The sequence below is a fragment of the Caretta caretta genome, chromosome 8 (assembly GCF_965140235.1).
Source record: "Caretta caretta isolate rCarCar2 chromosome 8, rCarCar1.hap1, whole genome shotgun sequence".
NCBI lineage: Eukaryota > Metazoa > Chordata > Testudines > Cheloniidae > Caretta > Caretta caretta.
In genome coordinates, this window is record NC_134213.1 from 104,859,574 (window position 1) to 104,880,146 (window position 20,573).

General features: G+C 52.5%; 1 long non-coding RNA gene across 1 annotated transcript in view; it reads right to left on the reverse strand.

The window, feature by feature from the left end:
- The window catches only part of LOC142073040 (uncharacterized), a 33,235-nt gene that overhangs the window by 11,981 nt on the left and 681 nt on the right, over window positions 1-20,573 (reverse strand). The window contains exon 2 of the long non-coding RNA XR_012669743.1: window positions 7,155-7,436. This is a non-coding gene — a long non-coding RNA (uncharacterized LOC142073040). The remainder of the gene's footprint in view (window positions 1-7,154; window positions 7,437-20,573) is intronic.

Here is a 20,573-nt window from a genome sequence, read left to right on the forward strand (position 1 = left end):
AGCCCATACTTCTTTAACTTGCTGGCAAGAACACTGTGGGAGACAGTGTCAAAAGCTTTGCTAAAGTCAAGGAACAACACGTCCACTGCTTTCCCCTCATCCACAGAGCCAGTTATCTCATCATAGAAGGCAATTAGATTAGTCAGGCATGACTTGTTCTTGGTGAATCCATGCTGACTGTTCCTGATCACTTTCCTCTCGTCTAAGTGCTTCAGAATTGATTCCTTGAGGACCTGCTCCATGATTTTCCCAGGGACTGAGGTGAGGCTGACTGGCCTGTAGTTCCCAGGATCCTCCTCCTTCCCTTTTTTAAAAATGGACACTACATTAGCCTTTTTCCAGTCATCCGGGACCTCCCCCGATCACCATGAGTTTTCAAAGATAATGGCCAAACTCTGCAATCACATCTGCCAACTCCTTGTGAGGGGGATATACACACCCCACTGGAGTGCCCAATCAACCCTGTCACTCCTGAAGCAAGAGAGAGCTCAGCTCAGTGGCTGGGAAGGACAGAAAAGTGGCTGGGGCCAGGAACTAGGACACTGCTGCCAATCAGGGCCTCCCCAGGAAGAGTTTACACTTTGTGGTGCTGGTTTTGGGGTCCCAGAAGGGGTAGAGTTGCTATGTGAGCTAGCCAGAGGCACTCACCTCAGCCTAGAAGGTGAGGAGGAGGCTGGGCGAACCGGTGGATAAGCAGGAGAGAATCAGAGGCAAAGCCACGGCTGCACTTTATCACACCATACGAGGTGGGTGACAGGAGGGCAGGGGGGCACACTGTGGTTTTTAAAGGGATCGCTTTAAGCAATGGAGGGTCATTGGGCTTGTAAGCAGGGGACAGGCCTGCTGTCATGGGGAATTCTCCCGGCTTCAATACTGCCCTGCTGGAATCGAATGGCGAAAGGATCCGAGCCCCTTCCCCAACTCCCATTACCTGGATGCCTGCCTGAACTCGAGAGCTCCTCCCCTGTGGCAGAGTTCTTGTAACCCCGATAAGGCTGTGCCCAGCATCCCTGGTGAGTTTAACTCCAGTCTTGGCATGGGTCACTCAGGACAAAGGCTAGGTTATCCCTGCTCAAGGGTACTCTCGCCTCACCAGCCGCGTCCCTGGCTCAGTGATCACACCACTGAGTTCAAACCACCTACAACTTATTAAAGAGCAATTGACTGCCTCTGCCTGCCAGCTGCTGGGATGGACGACACGGGATGGATCACTCAGTAATTGCCCTGCTCTGTTCATTCCCTCTGAAGCATCTGGCACTGGCCACTGTTGGAAGACAGGACACTGGGCTAGATGGACCATTGGTGTGACCCATGGTGGCCGTTCTTATGTTTGTAACTGCAGACCAATAAGGGATGAGTGGGAAAGGTTAAAGGACCAAGGAACCCATGTGATGGGCTCGGGGAACGCCATGAACATCTAGAACTCAAGTAAATTCACAGCCTATTTCTTACAAGTCCAGGCTTTCTTCCCAGGCCCTGGCCGTGTTGCAATGATACTGCAGGGAAGAGACCTGCTCTGGTGGCAGGACCCTTCTTCCCCGTATAGGCCTTCCTGTGCGGGTCACGGCCCCCCTACCAGTCCAGCCTTCAAAGCGGTCTTGTCTAGCAATGGCTCGCTCTGTCGGGCCCTCTCTGCCCAGGCCCCCGCCTTGTTCTCCCAGCCGCTCACCGTGCTTGGCTCCAGGTTACTTGTGGCACGGGGGGCGTGCGCTCTCCCGGTTATGGCCTCTATCGGCGCGGCTGGTTGCTGCTTCAGCTCCCTGACTCCGGACTGCTGCTGGCTCAGCCTCTACCCTGGCAGCCCCAGCCCTTGACTCCCTCATTGGCCCACCCGCCCTGGCAAAGCCGCTGACTTGGAGCGCTGGCCTCTTCCCGCTGCCCCTGGGGCCCTGTCTGCTCCAGGATCCAGACTCCTCTTTGGCCCTTCTCCTTTCCACTGGCAGCCAACCAAAAGAAACACTAAGCATCAGCAAGGGGCTGACAGCCCCCTTACGTTCTAATTAACCCTAATCAGGTCCTTACCAGGCAGGGCCTGCAGTATCACCACCTCCCAGCACTCACACCGCATGCCTCAGGCCAGCTCCCAAAAGCAGGGAATTTTTTTTTTTTCAAATAAAAAAATGTGGAATTATTTTTCTTTGCTGTCTGATTCTTCAGCTGGTCGCGGGCTCTCGTTTCACACCGAGGGAGCTAGAAACGTAAACGAAAGCTGAGGTTCTCCTGGAACCACATGACTCCAGGAGCTGGGGAGCTAAGGGAAAACCCAGCAACATAGTGTGAAACGTACGATAAAACCAGAAGAGCTTGCAGCACTGGGCCGGATCGCTCATAGCAGTGGCCTGCTTTGGCACTACTGGGCTCGTGGACGTACGCCCAGCACAGTGCATAGCGGCAGCATTGGCCAGCAGAGCTGGTGCCAGGGACTGCGGCTCTTCACGCATCCGGAGTGTGTCGGTCGCTTCCCGCCTCCCCCGAACGCTTCCCAGCTGCCAGTCAGAGTTAGCCGGCCGGTTCGAACAGGTTTATTACAATCATCACCACGTCACCGGTTCATTGACAGCTCGTCAGCGGAGAAAACTGGCCGAGGCCTCATTTGCTTATTGCTAATTATCTCAACCTTCGTAATCCCTCTGACGTCAATCTCCAAAATCAGAGGTTTGCCCTAACCAGTGTTTAAAATATCAAGGCAGGGGGCGTGTGGTGGAGAAAGGGAGCAGGGCTGCTGCTGACAGTATTTAGAGGAGAGACGGGTAGGGTGATACAAAGGGTTAACTCCAAAGGCAATAGGGGCCAGCACACACGCACCCAGCTATGGACACTTTGGGGCACAAGGCCCGAGTCTAAGCGGACCTGCCCAGGCCCTCAGTTTGCAACATGTTCTCCAATTTCTTCCGTGAATTTGAGGCTGAGTGAAACGATGGTGTTTTGGGGGCTCTGGCGTGGTGAAAAGGGGGTGTATACGATTTTCCCCTGCACAGCTCTGCTGACGTACCCCAATCCCAACTTGCACCTCCTTCCGCTCCCCTGACACACGGCTCCACCAACGCCCCTCAGTCCTGACCTGCCGCCCCCCACTCCTATTCCAGCCCTGGTTCCCCATCACCCCACACAAAGGGTCTTCAGCCCCATCCCACCCATCCCTCCTGCTCCGGTCCTGGGCCCCCCCTTCCATACAGCTCTCCTGATGCCCCTCAGTCCTGCACTATAATACCTTCTGCTGGCCTAGCTCTGGCCCCTCCCACACATCCATAGAATCATAGAATAACAGAGTTGGAAGGGACCACTGGAGGCCATCTAGTCCAACCCCCTGCCCAGGCAAGGACCAATCCCAACTAAATCATCCCAGCCAGGGCTTTGTCAAGCCTGACCTTAAAAACTTCTAAGGAAAGGGATTCCACCACCTCCCTAGGTCCAGTGCTTCACCACCCTCCTAGTGAAAAAGTTTTTCCTAATATCCAACCTAAACCTCCCCCACTGCAACTTGAGACCATTACTCCTCGTTCTGTCATCTGCTACCACTGAGAATAGTCTAGATCCATCCTCTTTGGATCCACCTTTCAGGTAGTTAAAAGCAGCTATCAAATCCCCCCTCATTCTTCTCTTCCGTAGACTAAACAATCCCAGTTCCCTCAGTCTCTCCTCATAACTCATGTATTCCAGTCCCCTAATCATTTTTGTTGCCCTTCGCTGGACTCTCTCCAATTTCTCCACATCCTTCTTGTAGTGTGAGGCCCAAAACTGGACACAGTACTCCAGATGAGGCCTCACCAATGTTGAATAGAGGGGAACGATCACGTCCCTCGATCTGCTGGCAATGCCCCTACTTATACACCCCAAAATGCCATTGGCCTTCTTGGCAACAAGGGCACACTGTTGACTCATATCCAGCTTCTCGTCCACTGTAACCCCTCGGTCCTTCTCTGCAGAACTGCTGCCGAGCCATTCGGTCCCTAGTCTGTAGCGGTGCATGGGATTCTTCCGTCCTAAGTGCAGGACTCTGCACTTGTCCTTGTTGAACCTCATCAGATTTCTTTTGGCCCAATCCTCTAAGTTATCTGGGTCCCTCTGTATCCTATCCCTACCCTCCAGTGTATCTACCACTCCTCCCAGTTTAGTGTCATCCGCAAACTTGCTGAGGGTGCAATCCACACCATCCTCCAGATCATTTATGAAGATATTGAACAAAACCGGCCCCAGGACCGACCCTTGGAGCACTCCGCTAGATACCAGCTGCCAACTAGACTTGGAGCCTGTTAGGGGGCTTATTCCTTCACCCACTTACTTCCCTGGTCCTTCTCGCATGAACAGAGAGCAACAATACCCAAAGTCCAAAGGTACAAACAATTTGATGTTTATTGGGGTGAACTTCCAGCAAGCATGATTCCAGTTTCCTTCCTTAGTATCCTCCTTCCCAGCTCTGACACCACAGAGCCTGACACCTGTGTCCCTGTTCCCATTACTACCCTTAGCCAAACATTATTCCAATTTCCTTACCTCCATTCCCTGGTCCCATTTCCCCCTTTAGCAAAACATGATTCCAATTTCCTTACACCCATTCCCTGTTCCCATCTCCCCCCCACACACACCCATCCCCTCCCACCCACGCCCACTCACTTCCTCATTGACTACAGATTATATAGTAAAACCTATGTTGGAAATGGCCCACCTTGATTATCATGCACATTGTAAGGAGAGTGGTCAGTTTGGATGAGCTATTGCCAGCAGGAGAGTGAGTTTGTGGGGGGGGGGGGGGGAGAAAACCTGGATTTGTGTTGGAAATGGCCCACCTTGATTATCATGCACATTGTAGGGAGAGTGGTTGCTTTGGATGAGCTATTACCAGCAGGAGAGTGAGTTTGGGGGGGGTGGGGGGTGAGAAAACCTGGATTTGTGCTGGAAATGGCCCAACTTGATGATCACTTTAGATAAGCTATTACCAGCAGGAGAGTGGGGTGGGAGGAGGTATTGTTTCATGGTCTGTGTGTATATAATGTCTTGTGCAGTTTCCATGGTTATGCATCTGATGAAGTGAGCTGTAGCTCACGAAAGCTCATGCTCAAATAAATTGGTTAGTCTCTAAGGTGCCACAAGTCCTCCTTTTCTTTTTCCTAAATTCTTAAACTACAGGCCTTTGCAGACAGGCCTGAATATCTATATCCTAACAGAGCCATTGATCACTACCTGTTGAGCCCGACAATCTAGCCAACTTTCTACCCACCTTGTGGTGCATCCATCCAGCCCATACTTCTTTAACTTGCTGACAAGAATACTGTGGGAGACCGTGTCAAAAGCTTTGCTAAAGTCGAGGAATAACATGTCCACTGCTTTCCCCTCATCCACAGAACCAGTTATCTCATCAAAGAAGGCAATTAGATTAGTCAGGCATGACTTGCCCTTGGTGAATCCATGCTGACTGTTCCTGATCACCTTCCTCTCGTCTAAGTGCTTCAGAATTGACGCACTTGCACAGAATCCACTCGCACAGCCCTTCCAGACCTGGGGCGGGGGGCTAGAAATACTGGTACCCCATTTAAAAAGAAAAAAGTCACCGTGTGGCAGGGGATGGAAGGAGTTTCTGAGACAGGTTTTAGGTTCCTAGGACAAAGCTGCACCAATGGCGACTAGCCAAGAGGGCCACAGCTGCAAGCCCATGCCCTGGGTGTCCCTAACCCTCGGTGCCGAGCGCGTGAAGCACTGAGGTTCTGCACTAGCCATGCCCTGTGTGCTATCGGCCCTGGAGTGCGCAGAGCTGCAGGCAGGTCTCCTGCCAGGCTGCTCTGAGGAGCTGGGACCCAGGCAGCCCCCGGGCCACACAGGGTTGGCACATCGCCGTTTTGGCCTCCGGGGCCTTTCCTCGCGTCACCATCCCCAGCGATTAGTTCGTAGCCCTCCCCTCCGCCGCCACCTGTGGCGACCCAGCCTGCTGCCCAACGGGAGACCCCCAACAGCTTGGTTTCTAGAACCCCCCACTCAGGACCCCCATTCCCCATGCTGCGATGTCAGTGCCTCAAATACTGTCCCAGAGAGCCAGGTGTGAGCACGCTGCCCAGGGCTGCTGCCCTCCAAGGAGGAAGGGATCTGGACCCTGGGCCTAGCTGGAGCACCCGGATCCCATAATTATTAATACAGAAGCAAGTCTGAGTGGACTCTCCCCTGCCCTCTATCAAGGAACGGGGGGAAAGATCTCAGGAGCAGACCGTATTACCACAGACCCCCCTCCTCTGCCTCAGTGATCACCACACAGACGGACTTTGCTAAAATGATCAATTTCGCCTATTTCGGATTGAAATTCACCTTTGTATTGAATGCAGGGGTAATGAAACCTTATCATTATTGTAGGAGTAAAGGGCAGCTGAACCATACTTAGCATACCCCTACGTTTAACCTCACTTGCTAAGTGGGGGCAGATGTTCCTCCCAGGGGGTGTGGGCTCCTGGACCCTCCCCTCTTCAGCTTTTAAAGACAGAGCCATTTGGACTCAACTGAAAGTCCATGTTTTTGGCTGGTGATGACAAGACCTGAAGTCCCAGATGAGCAGGTTGAGGGGCTGAGCCTGAGACAGAGCAGGGGGACAGCGTTGGGGTGAAAGCCAACGCCCAGGCTGCAGGAGCAGCGAGGTTCCCCACTACCCAGCGGGAGCCCTAAAAGCTGGGCTAGGTGGCGGAGCCTCTGAACACGGCACCTAAGAGGCAGCAGCAGGAGCGGAGGAAGCTCCCTCAAAGTGAGGGGGCCACCGGTGCTCGAACTGTGGCCCCAGACCACCCTTTCCCCCAAGGCCCTGCCGTCACTCTGCCCCTGCCCCCGAGGCCCCACCCCCACACTGCCTCTTCCCCCCAAGGCCCCGCCTTCCGCTTGCTCCTCTCTGCCCCCTCCCCCCATCACTCGCCCTTACGGCTAGTAAAAGCAGGAAGGCATAGCCCTCCCACTTTAAAAAGCGATGGGGCCATGACCCCCCGGCCACCCCTCCCCGTTCCGGTGCCCCTGGGCGGCAAGGTGAACAGTGGCAAAGGTGGGAGTGAGTGGCGACAGAGTGAGACTGTGGGCAGCAGGGGGCGGCCTTGCTCAGTGCCTCCCTTTGGGGTGGGAGGCAAATCCACCTAAACCCCCTCCTCAATTCATGTGTCCAGCCTCATGCCCAAGCTCACCAGTCCCACCTCCAGCGAAAGCCGTTGTGCTGACTTGCAGACGATGTCCAGCAGGGGGCGCGGTGGGCTGGCCCCACCCCTTCCTCTTCAACAGGCCTCTGAGCACAGGGCCCTAGTTGGGCGAGTTTCCAGGGGGAGACCAGGGACTGGTAGAGTTCGCTCATCACTCGCCCGTAACTGAGCAGCCCTCTGGGCTACGAGCTCACTCGGCATCACGGGCCAGCCAGCGGGCCTGTTAGCCAGCCAGCTGGCTGGGGAGGCAAACGCCAGACGGGAGACGGACACCGGCCCCTGCAAAGAGGAAACACAGGGCAGCAGCCGGTGCTGGCTGGCGGGAGCCTGACTCAGCAGAATGGCCAGGGACCGAGCCAGCCACTTCTGGGGAGACAGAGCCCAGCTGGGCACTCTGCACGCCGGCCACGGCCAGCGGCTGAGGCTCAGCTGGACAGACAGGCTGCCATTTGCCAGCAGGGAAGACAGCAGGAGCAGAGGGGATGGGAGAAGCTGAGCCCACAGAGCCCGGAAAAGCAGCCACTCTGCCCTTCTCTGATTACAGGCGATGACAGAGAGCAGAGCACTGGCAGCTACCGGGGCCAGAACCTCTACACTGACCCAACAGGCTCCCTCGCCTTGGACCTGACCAGCTGCAGCAGTGACAGAAGCTCAAGTGGGTTCTGCCCTGCTGCGTGCGCCATCGGCACCATTCCCTGGCAAGGCTGGGAGAGGCACCGGGATCCCAGGGGGACTGCCTGACCCCATCGCTTCCTTCGGCAGGCACACGGTGCAGGCCTGCTGTGGGATCCCTGCGGAAGCTATTGATCCAGAGCCCATGGGCAGAGGGGACAAGGGCGAGATTAAAACAGGAGCCGTCCAGAACCAGTGCCCCAAGCTCATCCCGAGCCTTTGCCGAGGTTCAGAAAATGGACTCAGCCCTTCATGTTTGTTCTTGGGCCGAATTTTGGGGGTGCTACCCTGGTCTGAAGCTCAGAAATTTGGGAGGCTCCCCTGCCACTAGCCAGTCAGTCATTGGCATGGAGACCCTTTCCCAGATGCAGTCATACCTTTTACCTTCTGCTGGGCACCCTGTGCGGGGCAGCCACAGGAAACAGAGATCAGGATGCCCTCCATGTCCTGCCACTTTCCTTTGGCTCTAGTTGCCGTTCAGCAGCCCATGGTGCTAGCCAGCTAGTGCCAATGAGCCTGCAAGTGGGGAGCAATCCCGCAGTGAAGGTGGCATATTCCACCTGATTCTGGCTATTTGGCTAGAAGGCAACGAGTAGGGAGACCTTCCTACTACGTCCTTCCTGCTGATGGCAGAGTGAGCAGGCTGGGAAGAAGAGAGTATAGCATGCAGGCAGAGAGATGGATCATGCTAGGCCAGCTGCCAAGAGCTCTGCACGGCCTCTGCACTTTGCAGTGGGCTGAGCCCCAGAGAAGGTTGGGTACTCACCCTATAATTATCAGAGCTACCGGAAATTCAGCCTCCTCCACCGCTATAGTGACCGTGAGAGAGAATGGAGCCACTGAAGTGGGGAGCAGGCTAGGAGAGCGCAAGCTAGCAAAGGCCTGCGATTTCAGGCACGCAGGGTGCTCATCATCCCAGCCCAGCGGGGCCATGCGGGGGCCTAGGGCACCAGCTCAGCACAAGATGGTCATGCCGCTGGCCCCAGGAGCAGGTACTGGGTCGTGGAGGACAACGGACCCAGCAAGGGGCCCTGTAGGACCACGAGGGGTTTGGAACTCGGTGGCCTCTGGGGACTCTAATGGGGCTGTTGGCCTCTCACTGATACTTAGTGGGGTTTTCTGGTCGGTCCTCTCCCAGGACCAAAAGAAAGGGGAAGGGCCAATGAGAAATCGAGACCCTGAGGCGGACAGTCCCCAGGGCTAATGGGGAGAGGCCAACACTCCAGGTGATTGATAGGGCAGGCCGGCCAATGAGGGAGCCAGGTGCCTGGGCAGAGCTAAGGGGAGCGCAGCAGCCAGAGCAGAGCTGGGGGCCGCGCCGCGCCAGGCAGAGCCAGAGGGGCTGGAGCCAGGTGCGGTGAGCGGCTGGGCAGAGCGAGGGGGACCCTGGGCTGCAGGCCCAGCGCAGGGAGATGCCCCCAGCCAAGGGGCCCTGCAGGCCACACTGCGGGGGGGATTGTAACCCCGGCGGGCGGGGGCAATGCTGGGGGGAAGGATCCTGCCACCTCGAGCCTAAGAGCGTGTGGCCACCGCCAGAGCTCGCAGCCTCCCTGCAGCACAGCCGGGGCCGTGTGAGGGACAGACTGGGAACTGCCCTGACGTCCCAGAGCCAGCTGCCTGCGGTTCCCCCTGCCCACGGGGCTGGGCTACGTGTTTCCTTTCACTTTTCCCATGTTTTCCCTAGTTTTTTTAATTGGTTGCTGTTTAATCAATTGTATTTGCTTGAACTATGTGTGATGATCAGTGGGTCAGGGAAACGTCCAGAGAGGAGCGAGCACCCCGGAGTGGGGACACCCCAACCCCTGTCCTGAGTGACCATGATGAGGTTGGGGGTCGAGCCCCCAGGGGTCCTGGGCCCAGCCTTGTTGGGGTTACCAGGACTCTGCCACATGGGAGGGAGGAAGGGGAGCCCTCGAGGTCAGGCAGGGCTCTGGGTAAAGGGAGTGGGAGCGAGAACTCGGATCCTTCCGCCAGCCCATCGCATCAGGCTAGTGTATAAGCCAGGAAAGTTCCCCATAAGAGCAGGACCATTCCCCCACTTACACCTGTTCACCCAGGAACCCTTCGTCCTCTGTTCTCTTCACAGCTACCCTGCACCCGGCCTGCTCTGGGAACAGCTCTTTGTCCAGCTCCGCAGGGCTACGGGAAGGGTTAATAAGAGCCAATATTGCCAATATGGGGAGGAGCGGGGGTTCGCCCCACAAATGGAAGAGGAGGGGAGGGTGCTGCTGACCAAACACTTTCCAACCAGACTGGGGCAGCGGGGGGCACATGGGGCACCATTCACAGTGATGGCAGGGCCCAGAGCACCTGAGAACAGCTTTGCCAGGGGTTACAGCCTACATTAGGGGAGCTCCTGCAAGCAAAGCCCCCAAATGCCATCGTGAGGTGCATAAGCTAGGCACCTCATTAGTGATGTCTGGACCGCATGGGGAGTGCCCCAGCCCTGTCCACCTTACTAGTCGTGGCTGGGGCACAACCCTGAGATGGATTCTCAGGGTGGGCAGGCTTTGGTTATTTCAAAGGCCTGGTGAGGAACTGGAAGGCCGTGCCCCTTGCTGTGAGCAGATGCTCCTTTCCCAGCCAATCCCCTGGCTTCGTGCAGAGCAGGTTGCAGCCATGCCCAGTGTGTGCACAGAGCCAGGGCCATGCCCAGTCTGCATGTGTGTTACTGGCACCATTGTCTAGCTGTTCGCAAGGGGAGGGGAGTGTGTGCAAATGGAGAGGGAGTGAGAGCTCTAAAATAGCCTCACACTGCACACCTGCAGAAAGGGTCTTTGGCTGAGCACAGGTCACTTCGCCTGAACATGAATTGCCATTGGTGGATGCTGTGGACAGATCTCACTGCCTCCCCCATCCTAGTGCAGATACTGACCCCACGCCTGGAGAGGACATTAACCAGCATGCACTGAGCTGTCCCTGGCTGTGCTCTGAAGGGGACAGAATAGGGCAGGAGATCCTAGAGCAGCTGTTCTAGACACCGAGGAGACCATGCCTTGAATAGCACTAGAAGAAGATTCAGAAGCAGAGCTATTTAGGCGGAGACTTCCAAAGCAATTCATTTTATTGGACATCTCGTCCCTTGGGTCGTTCTGACCATCCCGGTCCTCGTCTGGAAGAGAACAGGGAGTGGAGATGTGCTAGGAGGCTCGGCAATCATAAATGGTCCTTCGGGGGCTACTGCTGACTCCCTCCTGCAATATCAGAACAAGGGGACACTCTAAGTCGTCTCCCCAGTGCGATGGAGAATCCAGGGCGCTCTCCACAAAGGCTATTACTGAGAGAAGCGATTGGGGAAGCTTCAGGAAGGGATTAGATATTTCCTAGCCCCATGACCCACCTGCGGCAGCTCACGCGGCCTCCAGCGTATGCCCTGTATTTGGCTGAGGATTCTCTTGGGTCCTGCTGCCCCAAAGGAAATGGTCTCCCCATCAAGGTTTCTGCTGTTGCGGCAGCGATGTCACAGCCAGGTTTATAGCACCACAGCAGTGAGGGAGCGGTCACAAGCTCATGGGGATGACCATGCCCACTTCTTCAGCCAGGGCCCAAACATTAACTCACATCTGTGCGATGCAGTCCCCACCCCAGCGGAGGCAAAATAAATATTAAATTTATATATACACTATTCTACATGAACACCTCCCCCTGGGTTCCCCACTCTGCCCTGGGCTGTGTTTCCGATAGGCTGTAAGCTCCTTGGGACAGGTACTGTCTGTATTTGCATCTTATACACCCATGGCTCTCAACCTTTCCAGACAACTGTACCCCATTCAGGAATCTGATTTGTCTTACGTACTCCCCCCAGGTTTCACCTCACGTAAAAACGACTTGCTTACAAAATCAGACATAAAAATACAAACGTGTCCCAGCACCCTGTTCCTGAAACCCTGCTGACTTCCTCATTTTTACTATCTAATTATAAATCAACCAACTGGAATATAAGTATTGTACTTTCATTTCAGCGTATAGTATATAGAACAGCATAAACAAGTCAGTGTCTGTCTGAAATTTTAGTTTGTACTGACTTCGCTAGTGCTTTTTATGGAGCCTGCTGTAAAACTAGGCAATATCTAGATGAGTTGATGAGATCTCCCTGGCTGAGAACCACTATGATACCACACCCGACATGCTGTCTTTAACTACTCCTTTTCAAAGGCTCTTGAGAAGCTTGGGGGTCGGGGGCAGAGGTAAGTGGATCCTGCTGTATCTGGGGCTTAAGCCTCATCCTATGCCCCCCCCCACACACACACACACACTAAGCGCCAGCGTGACCCTCTTTCTTTAGCACTTAACAAAAGGAAACTAGCTGCTGGCCGGGAAGCTGACTGCAAACCCAGAGAGGGGAAAATGAAACCTGCTTGGGCCGATGCATCAAACAGCATCTCTCTGGGAAGCCTGAACTGCTCCGAGCAGGGTCAGACGAAGCAGCTTGTCCTGGGGAGGAGTTTAACCTCCAACAGAGGCTGCGGAGCTTGTGAAAAAGTGACCGGCCCCCAAGCCTCAGGGGACACATGCCCCTTGCCAGAGGGAAATCAGACAGGCTGGCTTGCTGGAGGAGTGTGGCTGGGGGCTGGAACAAGAGAACCCTGGCAGAGAGGAGGGAAGACCCAGTGTATAGTTCACTGAAGATGTTGGGTCAGATTGTTTCATTTGGCTGCCTGGGTCTAAGCCTGTCTAGAACTCAGAGCATCTTCCCCCTGGCAGGGTATCCACCCCATCTCAAACCCTGCCCCCCTGGACATGTTCTCCAGCCCTGGGGGGTTCGGGGACCTGTGCCAACCAGGGTCCAGCCTAAGAGAGACCCAGCTTCCCCACTGCCCCTTAGCAGCACAGAGCTTGTACTGAATTCCCAGGGTAAGTTCCTGCTCTCATAAAGTGCCTGCCCAGACCGAGCCGCCTTCCTACAGCACGGCCCCAACACACACATTCAGGGCCAGGAAAACGTCATTGCTTCCTTGGAGGATCCATTCACAGCAGAGAAATCGTTCCTGCAATTTAGCAACAAGCCTGGTGGCATTTACAGGGGAGACGGCTCTGAGGCCTCTACCTGTTCTCTTTCTTGGACATTTCACTCCCTTAGCAGCTTTCAAACAGCTGCCTTGTTTTTGGTTTTTCAATCAACCAGTCAGAAAACAATGTTTTCCCCTAGTCCAACATAGGACTGGGAGCTGCGTTATTACTCAGCTAAACTCTCTGACCCTCAGACTCCATCCCTGGAATAGAGATGGTAATCCTCCAAGCCAACGACAGTAACGTGCACAAGAATGGATGCTGAAAAGCACATTAAGATCCCTGGATGGAAGGTCTCTTATTACGTAAGTGCTCTTACTGCTATTATCTATACAGCATCTCCAGCCCAGGGCATCACCAGGCCAAATCACCCACCTCGATTGGCAGGGACTTGGGTGCAATGAGCTGGCACAGGGCTTGGTGTGCACTTTCTCATGAGATTAGCCTCCCTGCTAAAGGGATGGCCAGAGCCAAAGACTGACTGCACCATGGAGGGCCGGCAGGCTGGACTCAGCTGTTAAGAGCTCTGTGCATTGAGCTGCACAGAGGAAGCCATTTGCTGTGCACCACAAGGGCCCAGCCACATTGGCAGGGCAACGTCTGCACAGTGAGCCCTGCCACGCGGCACCTCTCCAGGGGCTGAAGGAATACAGCTGGGGTCCGGCTCGCATCAGAAGCTCTGGTTGTAGGGAACATTACATAAGCTGGCTGGTGGGAAGCGGACAACTGAGCAGTGGAATACGCTAGCGCTGTTCTATCCCACAGGGGGAGTTCACATTATCGCTGCCTGCTCTTCTCAGGCTCTGCTACGTGTTTTACAATGTGTGATTTAATACAGAAGGGAGCGAAACGGCCTAAGGATTCAGGCTGTATGAGGCGCTAAAGTTAATGGCAAAGCAGTCCCTGCTCCTGTGAGCCAATGCTGCCCTCTGATGGAGGTTACCAGTATTTTGGGATGCAGGGACTGATTCCGGGCAGGCGTTAAGCGTGTTCATTGGCTCCCCTGACATCAAAGGATTATTGCCCACGGCTCTGCCATTTGGGCAAGCCGAGGTTTTTACAAAAAAACCTCAGAGGGATTCAGAATGTTCCTGGAACTGATTGGGTCTCAAGCTGATTTGAGACAGGCTCATCCCAGAAAACGTTTGCAAGCTTTTCCAGTGGAAAGCGGTGTGGTGCACACATTGAAAGGTAACTGTATTGGTTTAAAGCAACAAAATGCAACTGGTTGTGAAATTCAGCCCCTATCTGGTGGGAAAATCCCACAGAGATTTCAAAACTATTCTGTGCACCCATGCACTACAGCAGTCAACGTCTCCGAGCTGCAGCTCAGCCCCAAGCCGCAACATTGAAGGTCCAGTTGCACTCCACACTTAAACGCCAAAGAGAACATGCAGATAGCCCTGGGTCCTTGCAAAACATCCCACGATTTATCAAACACCTGGGAATTAAGGAGGAAAATACATCACTGCTTGCCCATGTTAATGTCCCAAGAGAAGTCTGTACAGTAGTAGAATTTGTGGTGGCTGCTGGAGTTCAGATATGGTTCAGGTCCCCCTCCAGATCAGGGTAAAACCACCGGGACATGCGGAAAGGATCCAATCAGTTCTAAGAGCTGCCAACAAAGCTCTCCAGTGTAAATATGCAAAATGCTCCAATGTATCCTCCTCCCCTGCATCAGAGTCATTCTCCTATCTGATGAGTGAACAGGACTTCCGACTGGGAGAGCACCAGCACTGCCTGGAGAGGGCAGTTCCTCCTTTCCATCCATCTAGGAATTTATGCCCTGCTCTTCCCCATGGTCTCTGAGGGCCTGTCAAGTGAGACTCAACCCTGGAAAAACGGCACCGTAGGGCTCAGTATTTGCATTCTCTCAGTGTCTCTATGTCAAATGTGCTCAATTTACATATAAACAGATGTGTTTTTCTAACTGCTTCCTGGGAAGCAAGCTCAGCCTGGGATCTGAGAATCATGCTGGGTCCCTTCTTTCTCAAGTATCACCACCTGACTCCTATGCAAGTCCATTGCCTTTGGGAGCATTGAGGACACAATCCAGCCGCTCTACTGAACTTGGTTAGTCATTCTGTTGATGTGTGAGCCGGGATAGACTCCAGTTCCCTCTCCCAGAGTTGGGCTAATAGGGGTCACATATGGCAAAATCTTATTTTTCCCTCCAGAGTGAGCCCAGATCAGTCTAAACACATCCAGGGAGCTGATCAGGGGAGCATTTTACAGATTCCCTCAACCTCCAGACGCGTAGTCCACTTTAACCCCACCAGCTGCTGCTCCAAAGAGTGACATAATGAACCCCATCTCTTTCTTGTGGATGGAGCCAAGAGTAAGTCGTGGTGTTCGTGATGCTGGCAGACCAGGTGCCAGCTCTTGCCAAGGCCTCAGCTGAGCACTGACAAATGCATTGCTGGAAAGCAGTCCAGCTCATCTGTGTGACTGTGCTTCGATGTTAGACTTTATGTAATGCTTGTAAACTGCGAGGTGTATTAATCCTATTGATAATCGTGCTGTATCCCAGGCCATAAGGTAATGCTTAAGTGTTTGTGCTATAGCTGTAAAATGTTTCTATGAAACAGTGTTTGTGCTATAGCTGTAAAATGTTTCTATGAAACTATGAAACTCACCAACCAAGAAAAAAAACTTCATCTAATATAAAATGCTAAATCCATGTGAAAGGTTATTACCTCTTGCCCATCAGGAAAGACTATCAAAATGAAGTGGGCCATTGTGGGACATAGCAAAGTCTTTGTATTGTGAACAGCCCTGCATAAGCTATGTGCAAAAGGGCTCATCCCATTAGCTTGAATTCTGGAAGAAGGAAATAAAGATATGACATGAAAATTTTTCATCTCTTTTATTGTTTGGACTCTCACAGGGCTGGAGCTATGAAACAGAAGCAGAGATCCCCAGGGTCAACCTGGGTTAGCCTGAAAAGACATTCAGTACTGACAGATTACAGCAACTCTGTCATCACTTGGAACTATAGACTGTAACTCATTTGGGTATAGATGTTGCCTGCTTTAATCTATACATAACTCATTTCTTTTTCCTAGTTAATAAATCCTTAGTTAGTTTACTATAGGATAGGCTACGAGCATTGTCTTGGGTGTGAGATCTGAGATATAAATTGACCTAGGATAAGTGACTGGTCTCCTGGGACTAGAAGTAGCCTGAATCTTTTGTGATCTTTGGTGTAAAGTAATCAGCTACACTTTGACCAGCTTGCCTGGGTGGCAAGATAGACTGGAACGCCCGAGGGGACTGTCTGCGACTCCATGGTAAGACTTATAGTGCTTCGGGGGTTCTCATTTGAACTCCTGAAGCACTCTGGGGTCTCTGCCCTGCCTTTCTGATAGTCTGCCCTGAGGTTGGTGTTGTCGGTAGCTACCGATGTGGTGCTCTGCTCTGGTTCGATGATAACAGTCGGCTGCGTGCGTGTTCCCTTTGTGTGCTGCCCCAGCTCTGGGCAGAGAGCTAACACAGCAGACCCCGAGAGAACCCCCAACGACCACAGACTCTAGTGAGGTACGAAGGAACCTGGCCAGGTTTATTGTCAGACGAAGCACAGTAATAGTTCCCGACAGACTCTACAGGGCATACTACGAACATGTGCCCCCGGCAATGGACACAGCTCAGTCAGGGGCGGGACACTCCACTGCCCCCGAGGCTGGACAAGGATGTGCGCTCCCGGACCTACTTTTATACCGTTGCAGGACAGATTACTCATCCCTACTGACATATTGAGGTACAGCCCCCTTGACTCATTAGGGTGCTGTCTCCCCCTTTGATCATGTTGGTTCAAACAAACAGATCTGTCCATCATGCTGTCCTTTTGACCCTGTCTTTGGGATGCACCTGGCTGTTCCTTGTTACCTCTGTGAAGTGTCCTCGTATTGGGATGTCCAGGTGCCATCTTGGCACATGTTCCTCTTATTACTACTTATAGCACTAGCTTGTGCTTTCTAGGAGCCCTTTTCTTGCCAAGTTCTGCAACTAGGGCCTGCCTCTGGCTCACAGCCCAGCTTTGCTTAGCAATGCCTGGAAGTACTTTGGTTCAGGCTTTAGGCCTCAGACCAGGCCTCTGACACAAGGGTTTATGTTTCAGGGCCTCTTACTGCAGTTGGCACTCACGGTTGTGAACCACTCCAGACAGCGTGACACCGTTCATAAGACTCCTATACTGAGAGAATAGGAATCACAAGGCCAGGGAGCGGTTGACTGGATTTCAGAAACCAAACGTTGAGGCAACACAGCCTCTGCAGGATCACCAATATCTGACTGGTCAATCATTCGTTTGGCTTGGAACAGGGCTAAACGAGGCAGAATCCGAAGAAACATTTATTTCTGTGGCACTGTCACACTGTGAATGGCCAGACAAGCTCGCATTGTGAAGCGATGGGGATTTGTATCAATATTTGTCTATTTGTGGTATTTGTATGGCCCGATCACCATAGTCTCCGGGCGCCACACGATCTTTAGTGCATTTAGCCTCACACACCCCTGCGAGGCAGGGCAGGGCTGTTATCCCCATTGAACAGAGGGGGAACTAATGCACAGAGAGACTAAGTGACTTGCCCAAGGTTGCATAGGCAGATTGTGGCGGAACGGGGAACTGAGCCCAGGTCTCCCAAGTCCTATGCTAGTGCCCTATCCACTGGACCTTTCTTCCTCTCTGGGTCTGCCAAGCAGCTGCGCAGAGCTTGAAATCCAGCTCATGCCCATTTACTGCTGATCTATAGAATAACGGTGTCCCCCAGCCGGTGCTCTGCGGAAAGCAACTCACAAGTTCTCCACAGTGATCCATCCATGTGCTGTGAAAACCGGTCACAGGCCGGAGGCGGATGAGGGTCACTCTGGAGCACCCCCAGCAGATATTCACAGCGGAATTTGGAGAGATGTTGGTGGAACCCACCCGTTCAGTGGGCTGCTCTGTCCCATGCTAGTGGTGACTGGGCCCTACAGAGGTTGATGCACCTGCTACAGCTTTGGCTCTTCCAGCCCCAGCAGCAGAGGCTCGGGCGTTAAGATCCAGAGGTCCCAAGTTCAATCCCTGCTATTGATGACCCATTAGGGGCATGGTGTTACACTGGCAGAGCCTTCTCCTTTTAAAATCTCTCCAGCCTGCTTCATGGCTCTTGCCTCTCAGTCTCTGATACTTTTGCTTGTCTAGCATTGGTGTATTCTCTGGCCCTTCCTCCGGTCTCGTCATTGCTGAGGAGAGAGCCTTCTTTGGCACAGCTGCTGCTGACTGGATCAGCCCTTCCACAAAAGAAAACGCATCTTTTCACCTTGACATATGGCTCTTGATTTCTCTTCCCCTTTGGAATTGGTTTTATATTTGCAATACAATGGCTTGACAAGAGTTTTCTGTAATTCATGCCCCATGCTGCCCTTCTGTCATATATACAAAGGTATTTCTATGGTGCTGCTCCTCATCAGGGCAACAGAGCTTCTAAGTAAATAGTGCAGTATTACCTCTAAGGCATTTGTCGGCATACAGTTTACATGTCATCAAAGCTATTTTGAAGTGTGTCAGTGGCAACGTGTAGACTGAGGAGGTGGGAAAAGAATAATCAACCCACTCCTGGAAGTTTGTCGTAGAACCCAGACCTGAACCTAGATCTCTTGTGCCTTACCCACAAGTGCATTCTTTGCATATCTCAAAAAGAAAAGGAGTACTTGTGGCACCTTAGAGACTAACCAATTTATTTGAGCATGAGCTTTCATGAGCTACAGCTCACTTCATCGGATGCATACCGTGGAAACTGCAGCAGACATTTATATAAAGGAAGATGATGTCTGTCTGTATCTGTACAAGTTTTTTCATGCAGTTGATAGATTTCCACTCCATACGGCTAAATGCAGTGCCTTGCATAATGACAGGTTTCAGAGTAACAGCCATGTTAGTCTGTATTCGCAAAAAGAAAAGGAGTACTTGTGGCACCTTAGAGACTAACCAATTTATTTGAGCATGAACTTTCATGAGCTACAGTTCACTTCATCGGATGCATACCGTGGAAACTGCAGCAGACATTATATAAAGGAAGATGATGTCTGTCTGTATCTGTACAAAGTTTTTTCATGCAGTTGATAGATTTCCACTCCATACGGCTAAATGCAGTGCCTTACATCATCTTCCTTTATATAACGTCTGCTGCAGTTTCCACGGTATGCATCCGATGAAGTGAGCTGTAGTTCACGAAAGCTCATGCTCAAATAAATTGGTTAGTCTCTAAGGTGCCACAAGTCCTCCTTTTCTATTTGCATATCTCGTGTGCATACACTCCCCTGCAGCAGGGAGCGAAGAATCAGCAGAGTTGAATAGAGAAGACCATTAAGAGATCTGTGCAAAGAACTGCATTCGGGAAGCCATTTGCAGGGTCCAAGGACAGTTTTACTGGTCCTACAAGACCCAAGAACAATGCTACATATTGAGTGGCATCTACTGGCACCTTATCTATTAAAATGGACAGAGATATCTCCCATGTATAGATCCCTCTCATAACACAGGCTGGTGCTAGTCACCGAAGGGCTCTTTGTCATAAACTGTGCACTGCTCCGGCTCACCCCAGAGATGAGCCGATTGCTCCTGCCACCTGAGACAGCACCAGCATCTAACAGAGTTGCTGGACAGAGCTGCATCGTCAGGTACTTGGGCCGTTACAGCCGGAGCTCGTTTGCACACGTGCACGCCAAGGCTGCTGAAGGAGATCAAGAGGGGTTTCTCAGTCTGCTGGGAATACACAGATTAGAGCTGGAAACTTTATTCCTCTGACAGGGACAACAAGACGAAGGAACAATACCGTGCATCCAGGCTCCTTGCTAAGACTGGGCAGGGAAGAGGTTGGCCTCAATCATGAGGCCACGGGTGGAAAATGCTGAGCCAGTCGTCTTGATAAAGCAACAAATCACCACAGTGGTGACTTCGAGCCTGAAAACATTTCCTCCCCATCCTCAGTCAACAGGGGACAGGCAGCAACAGGGGATGTGTGGGCTACACAGGGAGCCAAGGAAGTGGCAGAGTAAAGAGCAATAGCAGGAAACAAACTACTTTGCCAGCAGATGCCTCTCTGCTGCTTGGCCAGGAATTTTCAAACAGAAAACAGCTCATCTAAAGGAGCGGCAGCTGAATGAGAAGGAGCTCTCCATTCACAGCCAGGCATGCTGCCTGTCAAAGGTCCAGTCCCCCCTCCCAACCTGCCTGATAACATTTCTCCCTTCCCTTTATTTCTCCACAGCACTGAAATAGCTGCTCTCTGAAGGCTTCTTTTCCTCCCCAGGGCCTTTTTATCTCCAGGAAACAGAGGGACAATGCAAAACAAGAAACATTTCATATTTGAAACCAACCAACCAAACATAAAGCAGAACAAAACTGCTTCTTCCTGGTGCCACTGGCAGGTCAGAGAGTTATCATTAGCCACAAGCCCAGATTTGCCAATAAACGCTTTCCTGATCCAACCTCTTTCCAAACCAAACAAGAATTTGCACATGACAATCTAATTCAAAGAGACCTACTCCCTTTTATAATAGATATAACCTAGCGCCTAGCACTTGGGGTTGCTGGGTAACAACCTGTATTCAAATCCCGATTGAAAAAATCCACATGCTGCTCTTTGAATAGTGGCTGCTTTATAGACAGAGGCTGATTTGAATTACACCCCGGTAAATCCACAAGAACTCCATTAACTTCAGCGGAAACATGCCTGGCTTACACTGTGATAG